The sequence below is a fragment of the Nomascus leucogenys genome, chromosome 25 (assembly GCF_006542625.1).
Source record: "Nomascus leucogenys isolate Asia chromosome 25, Asia_NLE_v1, whole genome shotgun sequence".
Classification (NCBI taxonomy): domain Eukaryota; kingdom Metazoa; phylum Chordata; class Mammalia; order Primates; family Hylobatidae; genus Nomascus; species Nomascus leucogenys.
The window spans coordinates 23,688,993-23,704,666 of record NC_044405.1 but is presented as its reverse complement, the minus strand read 5'-3'; the positions used below and the strand labels follow the sequence as shown (position 1 = coordinate 23,704,666).

General features: G+C 41.9%; 1 protein-coding gene across 7 annotated transcripts in view; it reads left to right on the top strand.

Moving 5' to 3' along the window:
• Positions 1 to 15,674, top strand: part of ERG (ETS transcription factor ERG) — a 285,239-nt gene that overhangs the window by 205,137 nt on the left and 64,428 nt on the right. The window lies entirely within an intron of this gene.

Genomic DNA, 15,674 nt, shown 5'->3' with positions numbered 1-15,674 from the left:
TTGAAATTGGGTTTTAAGGCAGTAATAAGGCCCATGCTGCTGCCTTGAGGAAAATTCAGCCACAAAAGAGGATCCACTGCTTATTAATATGGGGACACGTTCTACCAGATAGAGCTCTGGGAATCCAGGTTCTCCATAGGCAAGCACAGCAGTGAACAGTTTTTCCAAACGCCTGCTTCCTAACTAGAAAGGAAGTGACACCATTGTCTGCCATTTGCCATCCAGAGCTCGTTAAAACCTACAGCCTCACACCCATCACTGGTCCACAGGTAAACAGAGATTTCAGGGCAGGGGAATACTTTGGTGCCATTATTCCTTTCAGTTGCCACAAGTCAGTTTCCCTAAAGGCTGCCCTATTAGAGGATGGGTGGGCGGCAGCCTCAATGAGGTATTTCCTGTGTGAGTCAAAGCCTTTTAAAATGGCCATGACCCCTTACAGACTCTGAATGACAAGCACAGATTCTCAGTTCCCAGAGTTTCTGCATGTGATGATGAATGGAAGTTCTCGTTGCATGTGGGACAAAGGATGGCTGTAACATTTTATTAGGTGTGGCTTTTGGTGTACACATGGCATATGCAATATATGCATTCTGATCACATTTAGTTTTGAAAATAATAAAACTTTAAAGATAGAAAGAATTTTCTTTGCAGAACCCTTATGAGATGGAAAATATTAGTGCAACACAGAAGAAGACAATTCCCGGGCTTTTAGCCAAGACGGCTAGAGAGACTCCACTTCTCTCTGAGTCAACACCCAGGTTCCTGCCATGGCCTGCAAGGCTCTACCACCCCCAGCCTTTCCTGGTTCACCTCCTGGTTCTTTCTCTCGCTCCTTTCCAGTAACCCCTCCTCCCTGGCTGTTCTTGGTCCCATTGTTCCTCGTGCAGCCCCCGCAGTCCACTCTGCCCTCGTTCTAGCTGTTGCCAAGGCTGGAAGGCCTATTCTTCATGAATGCATGGGGGCTCACACCCTCCCCTCCTTTGCATTTTCTCAGGACCACCCTGACCACTCTAAATGAAAAGCAGCAGCTCACCTCTCTTTTCCTGAGTCTCTAGTTCTGCCTTCTGTTTCTTCACACTTATCACCACCTTCTAACCCTGAGATCAGGCTTGAAAAACAAGGTTATAAATTTACCCTATCAATTATTGGTTGATTAATTGATTTTCAAAAATTATCTATGGCTTGTAGTGCTAGAATACAAGCCTTATGCAGATAGGTGTCTTTGTGGTTTTGGTTCATGGATGTAATCTAGAAGCAGCTAGACAAGTTTCTAGAGTAGAAAAGGTGTTCAGTACATATTTGTTGAACTTATGAGTAAGAGAATATTCTTATTCCTGGAAGATATGTGTGATTCTAGTGGAGACTAGAAATGGCCTTTCTCTGAGGCAAACTTCTAAATCCTCTGAATAAAGGTATCTGTAGCCCATCTGACTCAGTCCCACACCCCTGAGCTGTGGAATAACCAGTTTAGGCGGTGATTAAAATGGCTACATAGGTACAGAAATGTTAACTTCAGGTTGTCAGTGTAGCAGAAGCAAAGATGTTTGCCATGTTGTCTGTGAAGATGTGCTACAAAATCGTCCCCCAAAGTAAATTGTAATGGCAGCCATGCCCTCGGATTGTTGTGGAGGATATAAACAGGGAATCAGGCACTGCCTTCAAAACTGTTACATAATAAATCTTACATTGGAAAACTGTCTTAGACCTGTTTAGAAATCTTGCATTCTCTGTCTTAGAACTTTCCCTCTTGAGCTGATTATTATCATCCAGTAATTACACTTAATGTGGCCTTGGGAAATAAATGGGATAAAACCTATCAAGTTATTAAGCATGCACCTGCCATCCCTCCAAGGCAGTTTCACCCTTGAAATTAAATGCACTGTGCTTCCTGGCAGCGCTGAGGCCATTGGAATGGTTCCTGAGTGATGGCTTCGAAGAAATGATAGCCTAGTAGAGAAGTGGCCCAGGAGAGTGCACAGAGGAAAACTGACATTTAGAGAATGAGGAGAGAAAAAGGAGGGCATACAGAGATGGGGGATGGAATCGTCAACCAAATAGGAGGAGCAGCAGGAACATGGAAGCCAAAGAAAAGAGGGTTAAAAAGGGGGAGAGTGGCCAACAGTATGAACTGCTCTTGAGTAGGTAACAAAGAGACCAGCTGGGAGTGTACGTTTGAGGGAACCCCAAAAAGCTCACTCCTAATCATGGCAGGACAGTGTCAGAACCAGACGGCAAGGTTGGAGAAGACAGCAGGAGATGAGAATCTGTTAAAGAGCTGTAAAATATTTAAGAAAGTAAGTATGGCCAATTTTTGGTTCCTTGCATCACCAGCTACCACCCCCACCTTCGGACACCCAGATCAACACACTACTCTTGTTTGAAAGCAAAGTATGAAGGTTAGAGACACTGACGTGAGTGAAACTAGACTGAACGTTTGCGAGATCCTGGATAAATAAATATTGGATATTTTTGTTGGATAAATATTGCTTGGATAAATATTGCGAAAGTGCATTGTGATTGCAGAAATACTGAATCGGCGTCAGATTCATTAATAAAAATTCTGCCTCACATCTCACATGTCAAGGCCCATGGGAGCCTGACTGGCCACTACTTGGTGCATTCTTTTTTTTTTTTTTTTTTTTTTTTTTTTGAGCCAGAGTCTCACTCTGTCACCCAGGCTGGAGTGCAGTGGCGCAACCTCGGCTCACTGCAACCTCCACCTCCCAGGTTCGAGCTATTCTCCAGTCTCGGCCTACTGAGTAGCTGGGATTATAGGCGCCTGCCACCACACCTGGCTAATATTTGTATTTTTAGTAGAGACAGAGTTTCACCATGTTGGCCAGGCTGGTCTCGAACTCCTCACCTTGTGATCCACCTGTCTTGTCCTCCAAAAGTGCTGGGATTACAGGCGTGAGCCACCATGCCTGGCCGGTGTGTTCTTTTACAGGGGCCAGGGAGCTCAGTGCTCCAGTCGGCTGGTTTTCCAGTTCAGGAGCTTAAGGCTTCAGATTCAGCAGTGGCAGAAGTGGTTTCCTCACTTCCAGCTGCCCTGTTCTTTGCACCTTTTTTTATTTGTTAAGTCGATCTAAAATGCATCTGTGTTCACAAATAAATAGCGACAAGTGCAAGTCTGCTAGAGTGGAAGAGAGCAAGTGCAAATTCCCTTTCCCTTTAGCTAAGTTGCTCTTTGAAGTAGGCGTAGCCCCATGACACTCCCATAAGGCTCACTGTGCAGGTTGGATGAGTAGGCAACTTGGAAGGCCCCACCTGCTCTGCAAAGAGGTAGTCCTGCACAGCGCCTGGTGGTCAGATGTCCACTACTCACCTACCCGCCCCCCCACAGGTGGCTCTGTGCTGCTCAGAACCTGCACAGTGGTGCATAGCATTTCCCAGCTCTTGAAGCTTCCTTTTCTTCCCGGGAAAGATAGATGTGGACATCCATGACCTCACTTCCTCCACAAGGATGAATCTTAATAAGTAAAGAGGTCCAGTAAGGAGGCAGTCTAAAGACAGAGGTTTAGACTCTGTGTACACGTCAAGATTTCAAGTCACTAGGCTGTTCTGCAGGCCTTGATGGTTTGGGTATGAATGAATCTACAAACTTTTAAAGAGTATTTGTGACTTTTTTTTTTTTTTTTTTTTGAGACAGAGTCTTGCTCTTTTGCCCAGGCTAGAGTGCAGTGGCACGATCTTGGCTTACTGCAACCACTGCCTCCCAGGTTCAAGCGATTCTCCTACCTCAGCCTCCTGAGTAGCTGGGACTATAGGCATGTGCCACCACGCCCAGCTAATTTTTTGTATTTTTAGTAGAGATGGGGTTTCACCGTGTTAGCCAGGATGTTCTCCATCTCCTGACCTTGTGATCTGCCTGCCTCCACCTCCCAAAGTGCTGGGATTACAGGTGTGAGCCACCCCACCCAGCCTTGTGACTTTCAAAGTAGACATATTTATAGAGGGGCTCAAGCCAGATGGCAAAAGAGCGCTATTGGGTGTGATGTATGTATGTGTAGTTTCAAATTGTTGGAGGGATTGCTCTCCTGGTTCAAATGTATTAGGTTTTGAGGTCAGCACTCCCAGACTCATAAAAATCAAGTCTCACTGGCAACCAGCTTGTTGATGTATGAAAAGTGTTACCAGGACGGGGTCTACCCAGTGTCCATCTATGTCATAGGAAAAGCATGAGCTCAGCCTATAGCATTAGCAAAGGGCTCTGATGCCCTGGCTACTTAGTCCCCTTTCCATGCAGCAACCAGGATGTATTTATGTGCTGGAAAAATCTTCTGAAAAGCACAGGCTTAGCCTCCCAGCCCCAGGGAGTAAGACATCATCACTTACCAAGCTGAAGAAAGATCTTGGCAGGGATTGGACCCTCACAGTGGGTGAAGACGAACTCTTTCTACGTAAGTCAGCATCTAAGAAAAAGAAAACGTCTGTGTTCGTGTCTGCCTTATACAGTGTGTGGCCCATGCCAACAATTATCTGGGGATGGGGATAGAAAGCAAAAGCAGGAGACCCCTGGACCATCATGTGAATAGTGGAGACTTATTCATGTGCTCCTCTCTCTGCCAGAACCCCAGTTTCTACAAGACTTTCTGTTGGTATTACCATGTTGCCATGTGTTTTTTATTTTTTAATTTTTTTTATTTTTTATTATTATTGAAGTGCTTTATGTGTAGAACAGATGCCATATTCCCATGCAACAGAGTAGATCCTTTCCATACTTAAAAACATAACACTAGCTCTCGGGGTGCCGACTAGCTTCTTACCATTAGCAGAGAAGGAGATCTCTACAAGATTGAGGAAAATTAAAGTCTGGGGGCAGCAGGGAAAGACCCTGCAGTTAGCATCTAACCTGGATGCATAGGAACTTTTTAGCAACTCCATACATGATAGATTTCCACCTTATCTGCATGTCTGCTCAGAGATGGAGGAGGTAGAGACTGCAGGCTGGCCATGGCTGAAAGAGGATGTTACTAGTTAAACAAAATCGATTTCATTTGATGTATGAAAAGTGTTACCAGGACGGGGTCTACCCAGTGTCCATCTATGTCATAGGAAAAGCATGAGCTCAGCCTATAGCATTAGCAAAGGGCTCTGATGCTCTGGCTACTTAGTCCCCTTTCCATGCAGCAACCAGGATGTATTTATGTGCTGGAAAAATCTTCTGAAAAGCACAGGCTTAGCCTCCCAGCCCCAGGGAGTAAGACATCATCACTTACCAAGCTGAAGAAAGATCTTGGCAGGGATTGGACCCTCACAGTGGGTGAAGACGAACTCTTTCTACGTAAGTCAGCATCTAAGAAAAAGAAAACGTGCAAAATGGAGGCTTAGAAAACATCAGTAGACCAGACCCTCGTTTTAGATGAGGAGCTTGAAGACTTTGGACATGAGGGGCACTGAGTGGTGGAACCCCATGGGCAGCTGGATCTCGAGCCAGTGGCCCTGTGCTCTTGCGGCTCCTTCTTAAAGTGCCCATCCTGCATCCCGGCACGTGCATGTTGAACCCGGTGTGACACACCCGTCTGGGGTAGCGGGGACTGTACCAATTATTTAAAAAATTAAGGCTGTTTTGACACCCCCACCCCCTCACCCCCGTCTTATGGGAAATTTTGAATTGAATGTTTGAAGGCATGAGAGTGACACCTGATGAAAATTAGCTGAAAGCAGAGACAGAGTTGTGGGTGGAGGCCAGGACATCTGCTGCCCCTATCTTTTGTTTGCCAGGGTTTTCCATCGTGCCAGAATTTTCTCATGAATAAAATTCCTGGAATTTTATCGAAAACAATGAATCCATGTGTCAGAGATTCACAGATGAGACACATTCCAGATGTGTAGCACGCTATATTTTTAGCCTTTGTGTGTTTTGAAAGGGCCAAGCATAAAACTGCCGATTTTTCATGGAGCTCCTTCTGCAGAGGAGAGAGGTGGTGCACCATCCCTCCCCTGGTGTTCAGAGAAGGACCTGCCAATAGAAAAAAAGTGCAAGCAACTCTGCTACTCCTTGAGCTTGGCCTTTGTGTTTCTCAAGCCTTGAATCACCCGAGTTTCAACCTGGGCTTGTAAGTTTCAAAAATCACCAGGACAGAATGACGGTGTGAACTTCTTAGCCAGACTGCCATAGAAACACTTCCTCATAGAAGTTTATGAAAAATTCAACAATTTTTAGGGAAAGTTAACATAACAAGCATTATGGATTCCACATCCTGGAAGAAAAGACTTTTCTTCGGAAGTTTGAGGGCTATCAACTGTGTGTCTTGTGCTATTCTAGGTAAAAAAAAAAAAAAAAAAAAGAAAGAAAGAAAGAGGACATTATGTTATAAGACCATGGTATATTTATTCATTTATTGTCTTGTTATGTAGAGAATACCAACAGCACACTGGGGAGTGTACCAGGATTCATTCCTTCCTGCACAAAGCTTTGATTTAATTGATATTAAACAAACTAATGTAGAATTTGAATGGAAAACCCACAAAAGAACTGGACCAGGGACCAAAAAGGCTAAATCAAAGTGACAGATGTGCTCTTGAAGTAAAAGATGCTAGATCTCCCTTCCCCTCTGTTAGGTAGATACACGGTTTGAAAATCCAGTACTTACAAAAAATAAGTGATAATTTGCACACAAGAGACTGTGATTTTCCTTGCATCTGGCTTGTTAGAATAATATGACTAGAATGGATAATTCTGATGGTTCACATGTGGAGGTTTGGAGTCAGTCACATCACCCTTCTATCATATGATAATTTAAATACAATATTAAGATTTCTGAAACCTGTTACACACACTAGCTTATTTGGCCCATTTAACTTTTCCTGGGAGAGAGCTGCTTGGCAGCTGGTTGCCATCAGCACCACCTTTATAGTTGAAGAAATTGAGAGTCAAAAAAGGATAATGCAGCACTTGTTGAAGTGAGCAGGCACCCAGCTCACCTGGGGAAGTTGTTACAAAGCAGATTCTGACTCAGCAGGGCTGGAGACTCGGAATCTGCATTTCTGGCAAGCTCTCAGCTCACACCTGGGGCAGGGAAGGGTTAAAGGATTTACCCAGGTGATTCCCAGAGCAAGGGCAGAGCCCAGCTTGAAACTCACATCTTCCATCTTTAGATCCCTATCCCCGGCTCCTGTGCTCTACCAGACGGCCTCCTACCCATTGGTGCAGCTTCATGTTCATCCTCCACTGAGTGATAAAAAAAAAAGGAAAGAAAAAGTTCTTTTTATCTCAAATGAATTATTTAAAACTAGATGAAAAATAAGGAAAAGGGTTTTGATGAACATTCGTGAGTAATGTGTGACAGTGATTAGAGAAACAAAAACAAGTATTGAGTGTCAAGAGTAGAAACAGCCCTCTTAGAAGGATCTAAAGGAATAGTGAGTGCATTTTTTGCACCCATTCCAATGTAAAACATACAAACAGGAGGTTTCCACAGATGTTTTTATACTTTTTGCTCATCTCCAAAGAAGGAAAGAAGCCTACTGGGAAGAAAAAGTGATTCTTCTTCTTTTTTTTTTTTTTTTTTTGATGAAGTTTTTCTCTTGTTGCCCAGGCTGGAGTGCCATGGCGCGATCTCAGCTCACTGCAGCCTCCCCCTCCCGGGTTCAAGCGATTCTCTTGCCTCGGCCTCCTGAGTAGCTGAGATTGCAGGCGCACACCACCACACCCAGCTAACTTTTTGTATTTTTAGTAGAGACAGGCTTTCATCATGTTGGCCAGCCTGCTCTCCAACTCCTGACCTCAGGTGATCCACCCGCCTCGGCCTGCCAAAATGCTGGGATTACTGGAGTGAGCCACTGCACCCAGCCAAAAATGCGATTCTTTAAAGAAGAAAATAAGAAGCTATTAACATCACAGGCACGTTGTTTCTTAAACAGTTAAATGACATTTGCCAGGGCAAAGAGTCCCAGTTCATTGTCCTTTCAAATGCATTCGAGGTTTATTCTGCATGGCACTGAGAAAACAAAGAGTTGTTTTAAAATGATGTTGGTTGAAATTCTGGATCTCCCAAGGCTCATTTAAATCTAGTTTTCATTATGTGGACATAACTATTCTTTCTTTAACATTTTTCTACCATGCTCCAATCTTTCACGATGTTTCTAGAGTTTCTGCTTTCCAGATTGAATGCTCCCTCCTTCTTTTGCAAACGTTCATTTTCCAGTAAGTCTTATTTTGTTCATAGGTTGCTTAGCTATAGAAGTCCCTATTTAAGCCTATGTGGATTGAAGGAGAAACTCTGCAGTAATGCGTTCTTTGGTAGGATGACTGCAGACGTGTTGCCGATGGCAATTATTTTCCAAACTCCCTGGAACTGCTGGCCATTGGCTACAAAATCCATTCATCTCACAAAAACACATCTCTTCATTTGGATGTAATAGAAGTTTGTGGATCCCATTTATAGCATTATGATGGGGCTCTAATATCACCTGATGACTTAGTTCTAGGGCTAATATGAACACCAACAAGCATTTGAGGTTAAGAAATTATCTTATTTCTAGGAGCAGACATACAGAGGAGCCAGCCCTGAAAATGCTTATATTTTAATAAAGGCAAGGCCAGGGGAGAAGTATGTGGGCAAAGAGAATTGCTGGCACCAGCCAGGCCTTCTTAGAGCCATGAGAAAGTCTGTGAGTCCAGAGCAGGGAAAATCGGCTGAAGGACATGGAGGGGATGGATCCCCAGCTAAGTCTGTTCTGAAGGGATATGCTGAGCATAGGGGAAAGCACCTTCTAGGATGAGAGAGGAAGGAGCAGAGGTGAAATGGGAAGCCAGGTTCTCTGTATCTTTTAGGTAACATTTGCCCTAGTGGATATGATTAAAGATAAAGAATGTCTGAAAGTCCTCTAAAGCGTTCTATTAATAAAGATACTAAGGATAAAGATTTTCATCTCTCCTTATTATCTTAGTATGTATTTAGTAATATGTATACATATGTATGATATTTTTATATATACATTATGTATTGTATATCTGCATGTATTTGTATAGGTATCTATTTGCATATATGCATACACTTATATATGTATTTGTGTGTATGCATGTACGTATCTGTATATATGTGTGTATGTATATATGTATTTGTGTATGTATGTATTTGCATGCACGCACACATGTATATGTGTACATATGTAAGCATGTGTATGTGTTTGTATATATGTATGTGCAAATGTATCTGGACACTAGTTCTGGGTCTCATTTCTTAGCACTGGACTAGTGTTGTGAGTGGTGAAATTATTTGACACTGAAGTGATACCATATTGGAGAAATACTCTCTTTAGATGGACTTCATCTGCCTACATACATTTTTCCTTTGAGGTTAATCCAAGTTTTTTTTTATATTTTTGAAGGACTAAAATCGCAATGTGTTAAATTAGAAAAACGTGAACACAAAGCTAGATGCTGCATTTAATATACAATGTTAATGCTTCCTTCTCTGAAGAATTAAGAAAAAAAGAAAATCATATCAAGAAGGGGCAAAAATGATCATACCCAGCTTGGTGAAGCTTCTTTCACTTACCATGGTTTGCTTTTTTGTGTGTTGTAAATAAAAGACACGCTGGTCAGATGAAGATTCTTGTTTAATGAGATACTGGTGGCATCAGAATTGCAAAAGTGCACATGTGTAGAATAAAAACTCCTGAAGGACTGGCATATTTTTGTCAGGCTTATGGTGGGACAGCAGAGCTTTCTCTAAGTGCATTGTCTATTTTGTTTGTGTTGTTTTTTCCTCCTCCAAATACAGTTAGATACTAGACCTTTTAGAAGCATCTACTGCATGTGTGCTACCTTAAAGAGAAACTATAAACAATAGAGCCTGCGACAGCCTAATAGATTTCCAATATCCTGAGGTCTGCAGACATCCATTAAAGGCCACCAAAGTGGCATAGGCTCCAGCATATTTATAAATGGTACTCCTACCTGTCCTAGTTTTCCTGCATAGTACTCGTTAAGAGAAGGCAGGCATCCACCTGCAGTGAACACATCCCAACACCTGGCCATGTCTTTGTGTCTGAATAATCTGATTAATCAAAGAAAAGAACAGGGTTGTTGATTTAAGCCATTGCAAAAGAAATGATTCACTGTACGCAGGGCCCATTGCTACATATCCCCTAGGCTCATAGAAGAGCATGGTATACCTAGAGAAGTCTTTACTGGTTCCCAACACTCTCCGTTTACCATCCAGATCCTTTATTCCATCCCAGATCCAGGGATTCTGGACACTTATCCCTTCATCCTTCTTCTGTCTCTTCCCTCTACCAGCCTCTCTCTCTCTGTCTCTCTCTAGGTGATTCCATCTCTCATGGCAAGAGCAGGCATCAAAACACTCCACCGTGTGACTTTTCTTAATCCAACTTCTTCCTTCCAGTAACACCCAGGTAGTGGCCAAGGTACAGCCCTGGGGAATGATTCCATTCAGAGACACAAACCCTGTTTCTACCTCATCCTCACTGTTGATGTTACTTCTCTAATCGCACTTTCTGATGGGTGGGCAAGAATCACAGCTGACCTTGTAGGACAATTATAAGGATTAAATGATCATTTTTCATAAAATGTAAGATGTCATTGGATATAAAATGTCACATTATTTTATCTGCCATCAGAGAAGAAGAAATGGTGCCTCATACCTAGGATAGGCCATTCATTTTCATATTTCAGAGCTGATAAAATGTGAAAAGTGGTGTATCTTATAATCAACAAAATAGAATTTAAGAGGATATTTCATGCAAAGTGCTTAACAAGGTAACCTGGTTTATTTGGTGATGATCTATTTATGCAAGTGGTTAAAAGATACCGTATACATGGCAGTATAGGGAGTTAAGTGATGTACCAAATTCTGCGTGGTTATATGTGAGAGAAATTTAAGGAAGGGTTTTTTAGGATTGTAATGGGATTAAAACTGACAGAAAAAGTAGGCTATTGATTTAAGATGATGTTGGCTTCCTACATGAATGATCTCCACACTGTATTGTGATAGCAGCAAGGACTTCTTTAAGATTTTTTATTTTTTATTTTATTTTATTTTTTTGAGATGGAGCCTCACTCTGTCACCCTGGCTGGAGTGCAGTGGCATGATCTTGGCTCACTGCAACCTCCGCTTCCTGGGTTCAAGCAATTCTCCTGCCTCACCCTCCGGAGTAGCTGGGACTACAGGCGCCCACCACCACGCCTGGCTATTTTTTTTTTCTTTTTTCTTTTTGTATTTTTGTATGGTCTTGATCTCCTGAACTCATGACCCACCCACCTTAGCCTCTCAAAGTGCTTGGTTTACAGGGGTGAGCCACCATGCCCGAACCAAGATTTTTTTTTTTTAAGCATGATCATGATCATAAAATTCTTGTTCCACTTAGTTGTTCCATTTGTTTTTCATAATTATCAAATAATTATGGCATATAAGACTTGAAAACATTGAAGATGGATTTGATATTCTAATTCTCTGGAGGTCTAGTTCTGGCCATCTTCCTTATTTTTGAAAACCATGAAAGGACCATGGATGCCTTTGCTTTACTCCAGATGTGAAATTTAGCTGACCATTCTTAAAGATTTTCTCAGTTTCAACACTTTACCACTCCCAAATTTTCAAAAGAGTTTAAGTATGATGGATTCTCTGTATTAACAATGTAATATTTTTATGAGCTATAAGGATCACAAATTAGAATCAATTTTGGGCCCTTATTTTCTAATACTTTGGTTGAGAAATATGCAACCAACATACTTTGCAAAGTATTCATCTGTTATAGAAGGGCGTCAGGATTCCTGAAATATATTACTGAAAATGTCAGTATGCATTCAACTTTGTTAGTTTTCTTTTTTAGTGTTTTAATGTAAGTATTTTGGATCCTTTTTTGGACTCTAGTTACCTGAAAATAGATGCATATTTTAGAGTTATAATATGAAATATAACCTGGTGGGACCTCCCTTCATTTCTGGAACTGTTATCCCATGACCAAAATCCAAAGGAATGGTCCTCATATGTTGTTGGTATATTCTGTATTGAAATGAAATAATCAACACTGTAGTACTAACACAGCAGTACCTTTTGTTTGGGGGTAATTTGCTTAGAATTATGTGTTTCTCATAAGTTATTTAAAAATGAGCTTGGTAGCCTGCCATTTGCCTGATGGGAATATCCCAACTTTCCTGGAGCTACAGAAAAAAAAAACACCCCACACATTGGCAAACACCAATCTAAAGTTCAGGTCTTTTTATAGTAACATAGAAGCAGGCATATGAAATTATTATGCCACATATCTGCCAGATTTTGACATTTAAAATATTCTCTGTTGTAAAGCTCTGAAGCGTGTCCCAAGCCTTGTGGCTGGCCAGAGTCTCTGCAATAACAATCTATACATGCTAACTAAGGCAGCTGCCTAACCCCGCCGGCAGGTAGGCAGGCGGGTAAGTAGGTAGGTGAGATCTCCTAGCTATAAAGAGGAGGAGCCAGGCTGCAGGGAAGGAGAGACATGTCAGTCAAGGCCAGGAAGTCTCTCCCAGAGCTGGAGTTAAAGAACTCATGTGGTCCTGGTTAGCAGCCTGTGTTCAGCACTCTTTTTCTGGTTTTAATCCTACTGGGCTAGATCCTCTCTCCCCTTTGAAGTCACAGGGCTGCCAGGCAGGGAGAGTCTTATGCAGCAGCCTGTGTCCATTCAAGCTTTAGCCAAAGGGATGATGAAACCTGCCAACAGCCAAGTCAAGTGGGAGGACAAAGATGTGGCAGGGCTGTGCCTTCTGAAGCTGGTTTGCTTCTGAAGAACAGCACTTAATTTTAGTGACCGCTCTTGTGGGAGTGGGTCTGTGAAAACCCCTCAGCTTCTTACTCCCCAAATGTGTGTGTGAGAGAGATTTTCTTTATTCATTTGTTTCCTTTTCCTGAGCTGTACTTCATCCTAGGTGTTCAGCAGCCTTTGTTGAGTGAGAATCATTTTGGGGCGTAGTTTGGGTTGCTCTTTCTTTTCAAAACGTGGACTGTATTTCACCCCTTTTGAAATGTTTATCCTGAAGCTTCCTTATTTTCAGAATTTTTCCCTTCTAATGAACAAAAGCAACTGAGGGGTTGCTTTCAAAATTCTGAATTATATTCCCTTTCTCATTTTTGTGCAATATTAACTGTGAGAAGAATTTTAAGATGCAAAAAAAGGAGGCGTGCCTCCCCTATCTCTAGCATTTCTAAGGGTTTTTTCCTTCCTAAATCGATCTCAATTAACTTTGATTTCTTTCTTTAGAAAACCATGTGCTGAAATAATGCTTTGCCAGATGTGAGAATGGATTCCTTCCCCTACAAACACACTTAAGCTTCATTTTAGTTCTAATATTTTGGTCTTTTTTTTTATTATTCACACTTACACTACATTTCTGTGGCTATTGGCTTTGTTTGCAGAAGTATCTTACTTTATCTTGGAGAGATACTAATACTTTAAATTTATTGCTTGTTTGTTGTTGCAGCCATTTGCTTTTTAGTTTGTAATTTTAAATTTAGCCTGTTTCTTATATATATAACGTGTTTTCGCCAGTCTCTGATATAAATCACACATTTGTTCATGTTTCTCATCATGGGTGAGCCAAAGCTAACATTACATAGTGTGTTATTCCCCTGTGAGTCTTGGTCGAGGCTCAGGCCCAGGAAGGAGAGAGGCGGCAGCCATCAGCTCTGTTTCCTGTTCTGAGCCTGTAAAATACACTACCCAGTGCCACCATGGGAAGGGAGTATCTGTTTTGCAAAAATGTTTTAAGAAGGTCTAATTTTTGTCTTAATTAGCATGACTACACGAAGTCTATGGTGCTGATTTTACTTTGAAACCCACGTCTGTGTGTTTAGACTCCTTGTTTTGGCGACTCAATTGTGACTGGAAGAGAAAGCCATGAATTTCAGGTTCCCTAACATCTAGGACGCCGTTTCTGTACTGTCAACTTCTGTGTCACTGCCTCGTATTATTTTTGATTGTTGATGAGTTTGATTTTGCTGTCTATTCAAGATGATTTTTTTCCCTTGTGCCTGATTCTGGTTCTCTGTCTGGCATAACTGACTCTTTGGTACATTTTGCATTACTGTTTGAACACCAGGCTTAGTCTTTCCCAGGGTGTCAGGGCTGTAATTCTACAGATTCTAATGGAGTCCAGGATGGGGGCTTTTGCTTTAGCACAGACACCTGACCACTACTTTGAGAGACAGAGGTTTGAGTTTGTTTTGATTCTTCCTCCTTGCTGATTCTCAGTGCAGTGTGTCTGGCAAAGAAGTTTGTGCACTTGGGAAGCTAAGGAAAAAACTTGGTCCTGGGGCAGGTGGAGGATCGAGCGACAGCAGATGTGGGGTTGGGGGTGATTGTTTCCTAAAAATTCTGATCCTTCTGGGTGGGGAGGGAGCTCTCCATCTCAGAAGGGCTGCTTCTAGGGTGCAATTACTGATGGGAAGCACCCTTATTTATGTAAACGTCATCTCAAAGAAGGGGAAGAGGGTGCTAATTTAAACACATGTCCCAAATGAAAAAAATGTCACAAAGGGCATCATAGGGCTGTGGGGGCAAGGAGAAGGCAGATGGTAATACACATGTCATTCCCATCACTAATCCCCTGGTTGATCATGGCCAGTGCATTCAAGATTAGCTCTAGACCTTTCTGGGTCTCAGATTTCTCATTTGGAGATGAGAAGTTCGGACTGGAAGGGTCTGCACAGCCCATACTCCCCTGCTTCCCCTACTCTGGCTCCAAAGTTCTTTTCTTTTTTTTTTTTTTTTTAATAAAAATGTGTGGCCCAACTAGCCTTTGCTTCTCACTAGTTGATGTTAATACTGAGGATGCCAAAGGACTAATATAAAAATGAGCATTCATATGGATTTTTTTTGTCTGTTATAAGAACCAAAATTGGTTTGTATCACAGCAGCTCTGTGTCGTTGCAGCACAAGGCATCATTTAAGTTGTTGAAATTTCCCAAACTTGCCGTTGCTCATTGGCTGTAGAATATAAACATAGCCATTGGCTTACCACTTGTTTGACTTAAAACCACGAAAAATGATTGATCCAACAATGACAAATTGCTATTTCTTCTCACCAAATCATGCAAAAGAGCGAAGATATTCATCGAAAGTAAGGGGAGAAAAGAACTTGTCAGTGATCTACATATTTTAAACATCCTGGTGTTTGGAAGCATCTGGATACTTCACAGCTTTTTTTTTTTTGGTTCATTTATCATCCAGATGCTCACCATCATGGAAGCACCACTCGAAACTCTACTTCAGCTAATAACTTAGAGTGGAAACGTTTGTATCTTTGGTTGGTTGCCCTTTGGTGCTCCATTGATCCCTCTGTCTTCCTCTAAGTCCCTCTTCTGCAAAATCCCCAGCAATGTGGCAATTTTGCCAGATGCTTAGGTGTTGGCCTTCAGATTTCTTTTTTTTAATCTTCATGACCGCTCTGTACCCTGTCTGCTTGAATTATAGATCGCATTTGTCAAATAGTGACACATGCAATTGGGTGTCTTCTAAGACCTTTGAAATTCAACTTCCTTAAGTTGAGATTAAAGTGGATATTCTGCTGCCCTGCCGCAGTCAAGCCTGGGATGCTTCGAGACCTGCATAAAAGTTTTTCTAGGCTGGCATTTCTAACTCTTACTGTCCGGAGGAAAGAAAAACAAGCACCTTTTTCTTCTGAAAGGTAGAAATGGAGACCATAAAAACTATCTAAAATGTGTTCC